Source organism: Bos mutus, chromosome 3 (assembly GCF_027580195.1).
Source record: "Bos mutus isolate GX-2022 chromosome 3, NWIPB_WYAK_1.1, whole genome shotgun sequence".
Classification (NCBI taxonomy): domain Eukaryota; kingdom Metazoa; phylum Chordata; class Mammalia; order Artiodactyla; family Bovidae; genus Bos; species Bos mutus.
In genome coordinates this window covers 107,394,806-107,405,748 of record NC_091619.1, presented here as the reverse complement: position 1 = coordinate 107,405,748, position 10,943 = coordinate 107,394,806, and the positions used below count along the sequence as shown (strand labels likewise).

At 43.5% G+C, this 10,943-nt stretch overlaps 1 protein-coding gene across 4 annotated transcripts in view; it reads left to right on the top strand.

Moving 5' to 3' along the window:
- The first annotated feature begins 2,545 nt into the window (after nucleotides 1–2,545).
- THRAP3 (thyroid hormone receptor associated protein 3) overlaps nucleotides 2,546–10,943 on the top strand; it is a 72,273-nt gene continuing 63,875 nt past the window's right edge. Inside the window, exon 1 of one of the 4 annotated variants that reach the window (XM_070368423.1) lies at nucleotides 2,546–2,686. The gene's annotated coding sequence lies outside the window, so the exon portion shown is untranslated. Of the gene's footprint in view, nucleotides 2,687–2,903; nucleotides 3,285–10,943 lie in introns of those variants that run through there. The other 3 variants (XM_005892656.2, XM_070368424.1, XM_070368422.1) reach the window with 3 other exon arrangements.

Genomic DNA, 10,943 nt, shown 5'->3' with positions numbered 1-10,943 from the left:
TATCACAAGTAGTAATTAATTATCCATGTGATAGACTTCTTAACGTTTTCTCTCCAGTTAGAAGTAAGCTCTGTGACGACAGGGACCGTATATATATATATATATATTTTTTTTTTTTTTGGCTAGGTTTTGTTTCGATTCATGGCTTTCTCTTGTTGCAGAGATGGCTTAGTTGCCCTGAGGCATGTGGGATCTTAGTTGCCTGACCAGGCAGGAGGAGAAGGGTATGATACATGTCCCTGCACTGGAAGTTGAATTTTTTTTTTAAGATTGTTTATTTATTTTATTTTTGACTGTGCTGGGTCTTCCCTGCTGCCTGTGGGCTTTCTCTAGTTGTGAGGAGTGTGGGCTACTCTTCTTTGCAGTGCTCAGACTTCTCATTGTGGTGGCTTCTTGTCGCAGAGCATGGGCTCTAGGTGAGCAGGCTTCAGTAGCTGTGGCGCACAGGCTTAGCTGCCCCATGGCATACGGGACCCTCCAGGAGCAGGGATCAAACCCATATCCTATGCACTGGCAGGTGGATTCCTAATCACTGGAACACCAGGGAAGTCCTGGGACCACATTTGTTTTGTTTACTATTTTCCTCCTTAGCTTCTAGCACACAGCCTGGCCCATAGCGGGTGCTCAGTAAATGAATGGAGTCATAAGATGTTCCTTTCCTTAAAAAAAAAAAGTATTTATTTGGCTGCTGGCTCTTAATTGCAACATGTGGGATCCAGTTCCCTGACCAGGGATTGAACCTGGAACCCCTCCACTGGGACCTCTGGATCTTAGCCACTGGATCTCCAGGGAAGTCCCTATTCATTTCCTTGTGAGGAGCCCCAAGCTTAGTGGACAATACAAATCTGTAAACAATTGACTGCACAATTAACTAGGTAATGCTTTTTGAAGAAAGTTCAGTTTTCAGCAGGTTCAGTTTGAGATTAACAGTGGGAAGTCAGGGTATGGTGACTCTCAAACATCTGGAACTGAGTTGATGCTAAGATGTGGATAAGGGAGTAAAAATGCATAGAAGAGCTGTAAAAGCTATCTGAGTGTGCTTTTACACACAGACTTAAGGAGAGAAGTCACTCAGGGAGAGAGGTTGAACGAGAAGAAGAGGAAGAGGAGGCTGGAACTGTGAATAAGTTTCTGGGCCAGGGAAGGGGCAGAGGTAAGAGATCCAGCACAGAGATGTTTTGGAAACCAAGAGGAATGACTACGTATTTTTGTATTTACCTAGTTTACCGCTGTGTTCCTAGTATTTTGAACCAGGCATAACCTTACAGTAGACACTCAGAATCTGTTAATTGAAAATGACACTGCATCAGATCCTTTCAAGAAGCACTACTCAGAAAGCAGCCTACAAGAAATGCTCAAAGAAGGGAAAAAGAGCAGTGTGGAAGGAACGTTCCTGGGGCCAGTAAGGGTGAGGGCTGATGTGGCACCATATTTGAGTTGAGCCTGGTGAGTTTTTCTCACAGGCAGTACATATTCCTTCAATATATATACATATATATATTTCCACGTTTTTTGTTTACTTTGCCCTGGGGATGCAGAAATCCATCAAAACTGATCTTTGTTCTAAAGAGCTCACAGTCTGGTGGGGATGACAAACACAGCCCTTGATAATTATGAGATGGAAAGGTACTGCAGGAAGACAGAGATGAGAAGCTAGTAAATTTTGAAGGCTTCACAAAAGAGGGGATACGGAGCTCAGGCTTAAAGGTTGGAGTTCAGTAGGGCAGGAATTCCAGCGCAAACCAGCCTGTGCAAAAATCCTGATAAATGCCCTGGTTCTCAAACTTGTATGTGCATGAGAATCACTGGAGAGGTCTGTTTATAATGCAGATTTCAAAGATACACATGGGAAATTTCTGGTTCAACAGGTGAGGGCATCCACTTTAACAAGCTTTACAGGACCTCACTCTGTAAAACATTTTTTTGTGCTGCCATTGTTGTGGGAATCGAGACCAGCGGTGGCGGAAACGAGGCTGGAGAGTGCTTTGCCACCGGGCTTCTGGGTCTCCACAGGAATACACTATTACAACAAAAACCAAATTCACTTTTAGTCTTCCTTTCAGGCCACTAGACGCTTTCACGTGCCTGACACTGTCGCAACCTCGCAACAACTTTGTGAGGTAGAAATTACTAGTCTTATTTCACAGGGGAGGAAACTGAGGCTCAGAGAGGGGAGATTTGCTCAAGGTCACGAAGCGAGAAGTGGCACGGTAGAGGACGAAAGCCAGACAAGCAGATTCCCAGCTCAGAGACTTTCCGACGACCAAGGCAGGCCGGGAGTGGGTGGGGCTCAGGGCCTCGCTCCAGGCTGGTTCCAAAATGGTGGGGGCCTTGGCGTCAGCAACGCCCCCGCCCCTTCCGTCCACCTCCCTCCTTCTTCCTCAGGCCACCCAGGCGGGGGGAGGGGATGGAACGGAGAAGCTCACGTGACTGCCGACAAGCTGGCGCGTGACGCAAAGCGGCGGGCCCGGTGTTCGCCTTGCCTTATGGGAAACGTAGTTCTATAGACTGTCAAGTTGGCTAGGAAGGCGGGAGCTAGGACTACATTTCCCAGGAGGCTGCGGGGCGACGCCGAGGCTGCCGCCGTCCGAGAGCCGGGACGCGGGGCGCGCTGTCGGGCGGGGGCGAGATTCGGGCCGGTTGTGCCGTTGCGAGGCTGCAGCTGCGATCGCTGCGGTGGGTCCAGGTGAGTGAGGGACCCTGATGGGAATTAGGGCCGCTCAGTTGACTCCAGCCGTTTCGTCGTTTTTCTTTTCTGCGTGGCCGCTGGCTCAGGGCCTCCAGCAGGCCTGGCGCGGAGTCGCTCCCCCGCGCCTGCCCCCCGGCCTCTTCAGAGAGGGCCCCGCTCGCTCCGGCTCCTCCCCCTCCCCGCCCTTCAGGGCTTCCCCTCGCTCCGGCCTAGCTCTCGACGCTGAGGGCCGCCTTTTCTCCGGAGCAGTTCCTATCTCTGTTTTTCTTTCTTGCAAGAAAGCCTTCCCTTTCTCCATCTCCCTGCTTAATCACTCACCCCTTTAGGGGTGAACCCTATTATTTGGATTTTTCCTGGAACTCTTGAGTCTCCCCCCCCCATCTCCACTGGCCTGGATCTGCCCTTTCTTAGGGCGCATGTGGCTGGTACTCAGTGTTGTTACCTCTTCAGTTCTTTTCGGCCTGGTGGCCGGAGGAGGCAGAGTCCAGATTATCAGTCACGGGAACATTTATGCGTCCACTTTCATTTCTCTTGGGCTGGAGGTGAGGTCGACCCGCGTTCCTGTGGTAATTGGCGTGTGTTCCGCTTAAATAAGGTAATTTCCTTCGCCTCCCTTAGCTCCCAAGCAACTTTCATGGGGTGAAGTATCGCAGCAGAAACTGGCGAGTAGCACTCGTGCCCAGAAGTTGGAAGCCATCCGTGTTAGTTGAGTGTTTACCGGGAGGTTGTTAATTGGATTGAAGGAAAAGCCGCAGAGTGTGGTGGAGCCTGGCCTGAGACAGACGATGGGGCTTTCGGTGGCCGCATAACAGAAGGAACCTGGAGCCAGCTGCCTGGGTTCAAGTTTTGGCTCTGCTAGCTTTTGCTTTCTGGTCGAGGGGCTTCTCTTTCAGGTGCCTCAGTTTCCTTCATCTGCAAAATAGCAAAGAGTAACAATGATCACTTTATAGGGTTACTGTGAAGATGAAATGAGGTAAATTGAAAACCGCTTAGCTTGTTACCTACTGAGTATTAAGTACTATTATCATCATCTCTTAGGATTTATACGTGTAGGCCCAGAGTGGCGGGACATGTATCACTGTCATTTTGTTTTTCGCTTTCAGGTGGCGCTCCCTTTTCTCATTAGTGCCTATACCGTCTGTTGTAGCCTGTCCTGTTATCTAGACAGCCTGTATGATTATGTAGAAGCCTGCTAAAGAGCCAGAGGTGGCTGCTACCGTGAACAACCTGTGGAACAAATTGGGCTTAGTTTGTTCTCTGCTGAAAAGTTTGTGAAGCAGTGGTACGCAGTTTAGCAATATAAAAAAACATTTTTTTCCCTCCCCTGCAGCCATTTAGGCTTGACTGTATTTTGTAGAAGAGGTGAAGGTTCTGTAAGGAACTGTTTTAACTAAAAGACTTTATATTCAGTACAGTTCCATCTTTTTGTTTTTTAAATCTCCTAGTACCAGTGAAAGATCTCTGGTTTTGCAGACTGATGTTTTTAGTCTGCATACTATGTACAGTCCAGTTTTAGCTGCGGTGGTGGTAATAGTCGTGTTAGCAGCAGCAGTAGTAGTTTTCTAGCATATTTTTTTACTAGCATAGGTAGTCCAGATACTTTTTGAATTTGGCATAGCCAGTGAAATTATGGATTACAGAGCGTCCTGTATTGTATGTAATTGAGAAATTGAAGGGAGGAAGCTTGGAGTATTTCTGAGATTAGCACCGAGGTGAGGTGGGATGAAGCTGACTGAGAGCATAAGACCTAAGATTGATTAATTTTTGTAGAATAGTTAAACTTAACCACTAAGAATCTTGAGGTGTTACCCTGTTTCTCTTGGGCCAAGTGACAACCTAGATTGAAGGAGTGTGGTTAATCTTGTTCTTTCTGGTGGGAGGGAGGTTCAAAAGGAAGGGGAAATACACATACCTATGGCTGATTCATGTAGATGTGTGGCAGAAACCGATACAATGTTGTAATTATTTTCCAATTAAAAATAAATTTAAAAATATACTGTGCTCTCAAAGATTAGATTTTGGTGGATTGCTTCACACCCTCATTCCGTAAACATCTAAGACTGATTCAGTATTTGTTTGATACGATAAATAGTGCTTGAGAACCTGCCATCCACCGGCCCTTCTGCTAGGCTCTGGGAGTACAAGGGGATGTGAGGCAGAAGGGGTCTTGCATTTTGGGAACCTACAAGGTAGTGGGGGAAATCACAACAGGTGAGCAGATAAGTTACAAATTGAGAAAAGTGATGTGGAAGTACCATGCAGGGAAATCGGTAGACACTAAAAAAAGAGAGACCTAAGGGTGGTCAGAGAAATTCTTTTTGGAAAGAGTAGGGATATCAAGGCAGGCATTCCAGGTAGAACAGTAAGTGCCAAAACTAGAAGATGGGAAGAGTTTAGTGTGCTTTCGGAACTGAAAAGAGGCCAATTGTGGCTCTTTTCAGTGAGGAGAGTGGTTAAAGAAGAGCTGGAGAGCTTAAGATTGTTTAGGGAAGCCGTGGAAGCCTTCTGATTTACATTTGAAAATCAGTCTTGCCAGGGATGTGGAAACTGGATTATGGGGACCGTCAGTTAAGAGGTTATTGTATTGATTTTGCCTGGAGGTGATAGTTGACTGAAGTTGAGAGGGGGAGTGGAAAGAGAAAGTGCGTTGGTGGGAAGAAGCAAAGGGATTCATTATGTTCTTTTAATATTCTCTAGAGAAAGACATTCCTAGTCAGTGGTCCATGGACTCGAAAATTTTTGTGAGGGAGTGCATTTTCTCAAGGGGTCATTACCTTCCATCATTCATTAGAGTCTGAGTTTAAGAACCAATTCACTAGAGTCTGTAATGCAGGTATATAACCCATAAAAAAGTAATTGCTCACAGCCTACCAAGAAAGTTAAGAGTCATGGGTACCTGTCTAAAAGATTGACTTTCTCCAGGAACTCTTTTTTTGTTGTTGTTTGTTTCAAATCAGAGTTAAATGCCTTGCTGTAGAAAAATCAGCTTTTAGTTTCTTTTTGTGTAGGAGTTAATGGGCTGGTGAACATACTGAGGAAGCTGAACTTAATGAGCTCAGTTTCACAGAAATCCATATTGATTCCTACTATTTTCTTCTGTTGGTTCCCCCCCTCCCCCCAGTCTTGTTTGTCTTTGGTTGCATTGTGTAGCATGGGTGCATGTGTGCTAAGTTGCTTCAGTCGTGTCCAGCTCTTTGTGACGCTATGGACTGTAGCCTGCCAGGCTCTGTCCATGGGATTCTCCAGGGAGGAAAACTGGAGCAGGTTGCCATGCCCTCCTCCAGGGGATCTTCCAAACCCAGGGATTGAACCCACGCCTCCTGTGTCTCCTGCATTGCAGGTGAATTCTTAACACTGAGCCACAGGCAAAGCCCTGCTGTGCAGCATGTGGGATCTTAATTCCCTAACCAGAGATTGAACCCATGCTCCCTACGTTGGGAGTACACTTACTGGACTGCCAGGGAAGTCCCTTTTCTATGGAGTTTTGTTTGCAGTTCCTATTTTATTGGTAGAAATGGAGCACCTTAGTGTGTGAAGAGTGAGATCGTTTTCTTCTTGGTTTCCTTCTAACGGGTTTCAGATGTATATTCATATATTTTGTAGTGTATTTTTCAGATGATAGTGTGTCATTGGAAACAGGGTGTAAAGTTAGAGCTCTACCACTGAAAGAACCATGTATTTTTCTTTTTATGGCAGAGATTTAAAACTAAAGGCTCATGGACTAAATCCAGTCAGCAGATGTGTTTTGTTTGGCTCATACAGTGTTGTAAATTTGAATTTGTTGTCAACATTAAAAAGCAGGGAGATTTCATGAAAAAAATGTAGATTCAGGCTGCTTTGAAAAATCTGATGTGGCAGCCACGGACCATGTTTCTGTTTGCAGCAGTCATCTTTTATAGTTGAGGCACCATTAAAATTTTTTTTTTGTCTTGGTGCTTTGTTTCTTGTTCCTTCTTAAAAAAAAAAGGAAATTTTAGGTAACTTTAGAAGAGGGAGAAGGAACAGTGCTGTGGAAAGGGAGGGCCCAAAATACGAAATTGTTTTGTTTACAAACTGAAGAAACCCAAGAGTTTTTAGAAAAGACGTTGATCTGCCCCCTGCCCATGCCTTTTTAGGTGGCACATGTGCAGTGTCCTCATTTTTGTTTTGCCTGATTGGCTTTTTAGCATCTGGAATGCAGTAACTGCACAGCTTGGCTTGTTGCAGAAGACAGAGAGCCAAGTGAAGAGAAGTTGCTGAATGTCTAATTAGAAAACTTTTGGCTCCTGTTTTGAGGCAAAAGTGTGTGTGTGTGTGTTTAATATGTGCATTTATGAAGTCTATCACTTGGCTTTCAGTAATCTGTGTTTTTTGGAGAGGTTAATAACTCAGTTTTCTTTTTCTCTATTTTAATAAAAAGGGCAGAATACATAAATGATTGATAGAGGAAGTCATAGAGTGCATTGTGAAGCTACCCTAGAGATTTCTTCACTGCAGGACTCTGCATTATATTAGGGCTTCCCAGAAGATGGTCCCCTTGTATCTGAAGGATGTGTTCTAGAGTCTTGACTAAAACCTTTGGCTCCCAGACTATGGGCTATCAGAAAAAAACTTTAAATGAAGACTCAGGAAGTTGGTCAGGTGCCAGAATGGGGTTGTTCAGTAAAAGACAAGAATGGACAAATTTTTTAATAGAAAAAATTATTGTTTCAGATGTGATAAAGTGTGGCTGCATAGCATGCAGGATATGGGATCTTAGTTCCCTGACAGGGATCGAACCCACACCTCCTGCAGTGGAAGTGCAGAGTCTTAACTACGGGACCACTAAGGAAGTCCCTTTTTGGCAGTTTTGATGTCTCTTTGCATGCATGTTTCCCATTGGAAAAGGTTCTGATAGAGGCTTTCTTTGATGACCCTGTCAATAATAGTACTCCGCTCATCAAACACTATCCAACCTTCGTCATTACTATTGAACATTATATTATTTATTTTTCATCTACTGTATCTTTACCTCTTTAGGTAGTGAAGCAGGGATTTGTTTGATTCACTGCTGAATCCCCACACCAAGACATTCTCTGTTAAATAGAAGAGGCTTAGTAAATATTGAGAAAGAGGATGAGTTAAAATGGGAATAAATAGATGGCTGACTGGGAGTCTCTGAAAGTGCTCCCACTATCAAGTTCTAGCTTACTCAGATTATGTTACTGTGTATGGTGATAGGTGAGGAGATTGCAAAGGGGCAAAAGGGTACTTCATGGAATGATGAAAGTATTCTTTCATTGAGTTGGGGTGGTGTTTATTTTGTGGTGGTATATTTTGTCAAAACTCACTGAACTGTACCCTTAAAATGTGTACATGTATTGTACATGAGTTGTAAAGGTGATTTATAAAAATTTGTATTCAAAACTCATCGTATAAAGGCTGTTCTGTAAAACTGAATTAACTATCAGTAGGTTGTGATAATGATTTTTTTCCTTGAATTTTTGGTAAAGTTAGCCAAGTATAGATTGGACAGGAGGTACCTCAGGCGTTACGAGAGAAAGAGGCTGAGCTGAGCATGCTCTGAATAGCCCACCCCCATTTTAGAGGTGCTGAGTTGATATTTTGTACTTTGGGGTTCTGCTTGCCAGTTCTCTGTTACAAAGATAAAATCCATCGAGTTCCCTGAAGCTCTCTTAGCCCTACTCCAGGGTTTAGTTAAGCAAGGTGCAGCCTGCAAACCCTTGGTGGGGCAGGTAGTCGTCTTCAGTTTTGTTTCCCTGCTTACAGATAGGTTCTTGTTGATAAAAATTGACATTGCAGAAATGTGTAATGTAGAAAGAGAAAGTTTACTTCAGTGCCATTTATTTAGGCTAGTGGTTAGTTTCCATATATTTCTGAATAGTTAAGGTAAACATAAGGGATGTGGAGGAAGTAGAGATAAACGTCTTTGGTTTATTATGAAAGCTTATGCTTAAAGCCTTACTTCAGATGGACTTAAATTGCAAGTGTATTGTTTGTGATATTCCTCTCGTTTTCCTGGGAAATTGGAAGGTGATATGTTGATTCTTCGGTTGATGGTGAATGCTTTGTCTTTGTTCACAATGTAGAGCTTAGCTTACCTCTTCTCTTCATTTCTGTATCGGCCTCATTTGTCAATGTGACCTTTTTTGTCTTACTTGTCACATTTGGACTTATTTGTCACATTTGACCTTTTACCTTTAGCAAGCATGGATTGTTTCATTATTCAACCAGCGAGGGGATTCTAGTGGACTTAATGTAGTGTCATGTGAAATGGCAGCAGAGAATGAGGAAGAAAATGTATTTGATTGTTGGCTTATTTTCTTTTTTGCTGTGGAGGCTGTTTAGTATTGAAGGATACATACAGGATGAAAGTAGTTTGGTAAGGAATATTTTCTATTCCACTTATAGCAGAATATTTTCGGCTGCAATGTTCATTTAATAGGGCATGCTCATAGAGGTAGGTGATCTCTGGTACCTAGCGCCTTGGTTTTATCAGATGAATGTATGATAAATGGAAGTCCTTGATTCTTATTATAAGTTTCTTTTGTGGAGAAGGAAATGGCAACCCACTCCTCCAGTATCTTGCCTGGAAAATCCCATGGACGGAGGAGTCTGGTAGGCTACAGTCCATGGGGTCGCAAATAGTTGGACACGACTGAGTGACTTCATTTTTTTTTTTCATTTTTATTTATTAAACTGGGACTGGGGCAGGGTGCTTAACCCTTCATTATCTGTTCAGTTTCAAATGAAAATGGAAATCTCTTATTTACCTCCAACAAGGATTATTGTGATGGCTAGATGGTTAGCCCAGTGCCAGAGCAAATAGTAGGGTTCAATAAGTTAACTTTATTATATATAGAAGATGGATTTCTTGTTAGCTGTTTGGAAAAAACTTAAACTTGAAAGAGTAGTGAGAACCACCCAGAGCCCTCAGCTGATAGCCTGTGGTAAGTGCTGAATGTATGATGAAGTTAGTGTTTCAGGATGGTGCAGGAAGGATGACTCAATTATTCAATAAAAATTTCTGGAACAATTGGCTAACCATTTTGAAAATTACATTATTTTGACAAAATAAATCACATGAAAATAAGAGGTACAGATTAAATAAATCAACAAGGAGATACCATTTTTTCCCCTCAGATTTCTGTCTTGATAAACAATATGATAATTATTGTTGGGACAAGTACTGCTGGTAGCAATGTAAGTTGCTGTAGCCTTTCAGGAGAACAGCAGAATGTATCTGTACTTTTAGGAATATATCTTAAGGAAATAATTGGACACATCCTTAAAGATGAGGATAATCATTGCAGTGTTATTTAAGTGAAAAATTAAAAGCAACCTAAATGTACAACACCAGGGAACTGCTTACATTTTAGTATATTTATACAGTGGAATTCTAGGTAGAACAAGAGAGGTAGATGCAGTTCAGTTCAGTCGCTGAGTCGTGTCCGACTCTTTGCGACCCCATGAATCACAGCACGCCAGTCCTCCCTGTCCATCGCCAACTCCCAGAGTTCACTCAAACTCACGTCCATCGAGTCAGTGGTGCCATCCAGCCATCTCATCCTTTGTCATCCCCTTCTCCTCCTGCCCCCAATCCCTCCCAGCATCAGCGTCTTTTCCGAGTCAGCTCTTCGCATGAGGTGGCCAAAGTACTGGAGTTCTAGCTTCAGCATCATTCTTTCCAAAGAAATCCCAGGGCTGATCTCCTTCAGAATGGACTGGTTGGATCTCCTTGCAGTCCAAGGGACTCTCAAGAGTCTTCTCCAACACCACAGTTCAAAAGCATCTATTCTTCATCGCTCAGCTTTCTTCAGAGTCCAAGTCTCACATCCATACGTGACCACTGGAAAAACCATAGCCTTGCCTAGACGGACGTTTGTTGGCAAAGTAATGTCTCTGCTTTTCAATATGCTCTCTAGGTTGGTCATAACTTTTCTTCCAAGGAGTAAGCGTCTTTTCATTTCATGGCTGCAGTCACCATCTGCCGTGATTTTGGAGCCCCCCAAAATAAAGTCTTACACTGTTTCCACTGTTTGCCCATCTATTTCCCATGAAGTGATGGGACCGGATGCCATGATCTTCGTTTTCTGAATGTTGAGTTTTAAGCCAACTTTTTCACTTCTCGTTCACTTTCATCAAGAGGCTTTTTAGTTTCTCTTCACTTTCTGCCATAAGGGTGGTGTCATCTGCATATCTGAGGTTATTGATATTTCTCCTGGCAATCTTGATTGCAGCTTGTGCTTCTTCCAGCCCAGCATTTCTCATGATG